Here is a 1,447-nt window from a genome sequence, read left to right on the forward strand (position 1 = left end):
AAAACATTTAGACCCTTCCAATCTCAAATAACAGACATTCGCACCAGCTTATTGCATGAGATACATTAGCTACCAGGCAATCAACACAAAAATATCAACCAAGGAATTAAAAATAGAAAATATGGACAAAACCCAAAAAGTATCAAATATGGAACAGTAATTGAATAACAGGTTTTTTCACCTTCACATCCCTGTGTGAGAGGAACTTCCCCAAGTTGTGGATGATCAACCTCATATCTTCAACCTGAAAGACAACAGTTGCTCCTTACCACACTAACCATCATGAGAGAGAGAGAGAGAGAGAGAGAGAGAGTACAAATAAAATATTTACCCTAATGCAGCCAGCTTGATTTCAGTCAAAAAACCTAAAATCCTATTTCAAATTTGAAAACTAACATTAATAAATGACAAGTGTATGCAACAAAAATGATATAATAGAAATTGGGAAATAATGGAAGGGGGCAAAGAGTTCTCAAAAACATACCTACAATAATTCTTTATCGACAGCAACCTCCATCACGGAAGAAGTTTCTTTCACACCAATATCAGCCTTTTGAGTCTGTCGTTTCATTCCCATCAGACTTGAGCTCTGTCTCAGAAGCTTTCAGTTTCTCTTTCTACTTAGAAGGGTCCTCTCCTTCATCTTTTTCAATTCCTACCACCTTTTCAGGTGCAGCATTCACATCAATTTTCTACTCTTCTTTTTTTACATTAGGTAAATCGTGTTGCATAGCTGACTCCTCCATTTCTTCGTCCTCTTCAGGATCTTCACCATCTGTTTCATCTTCCATCTTCACCACATCTGTTTCATCTTCCATCTTCACCTCAACAACATGATCAACAGATTTATCCTCCTCTTTGACCTTGGTTTTGTCATCATTTGGTTGAGCTGTGTTCAATGTTTCAGACTTACTATCCTGCTCTTTCACAAGGAGCTCACTGATCTTTGCTCGCTTCACTGGTATTTTTTATCCCTTTCGTTTGCTTGAATTTCATCCCGTTGCCTCTTACGTTGATTTCTTCTTGTCACAAATTTTACACGTAGTTTCTGCGCGCACACACCCAAAAATATAAGCATGTAAATGAGGATGCCTCAGTAAAGGAAGCCAGTAACATGCATATTGACATAGTCCATAACAAACCTGTAGAAATGTTAAGAAACGACTACCCATCTGATATTGAAGCATTTCATACAACAATTTAGCAAATAATGACAACTGCAAGAAACATTAAACACAGTGAGGAAGAAACAAGAAGTTATAATCTTGCTAGTTATACAAGGTCAGACAGAGAGAGAGAGAGAGAGAGACAGCATATAAGAGAGATGGATGAAGCAGGAGAACAAACCTCAAATGTTGATTCTTGCATGTCCTTGTCAGTATAATCCAGAAGTGAATCCAGTGAAAGTGATAATGAACAAAGCTGTAATGGAAGATTCATAGTTAGA

The 1,447-nt window shown here is 37.3% G+C and overlaps 1 long non-coding RNA gene across 1 annotated transcript; it reads right to left on the minus strand.

Moving 5' to 3' along the window:
- Nucleotides 1-975: 975 nt before the first annotated feature.
- On the minus strand, nt 976-1,447 carry LOC136069805 (uncharacterized). The gene is made up of 3 exons (XR_010631028.1): nt 1,348-1,447; nt 1,143-1,217; nt 976-1,048 (listed from the first exon to the last, which is right to left on the minus strand). It is a non-coding gene; the product is annotated as an uncharacterized LOC136069805 (long non-coding RNA).

The sequence above is a fragment of the Quercus suber genome, unplaced genomic scaffold, assembly GCF_002906115.3.
Source record: "Quercus suber isolate HL8 unplaced genomic scaffold, Cork oak 2.0 scaffold_191, whole genome shotgun sequence".
Taxonomy (NCBI): Eukaryota; Viridiplantae; Streptophyta; class Magnoliopsida; order Fagales; family Fagaceae; genus Quercus; species Quercus suber.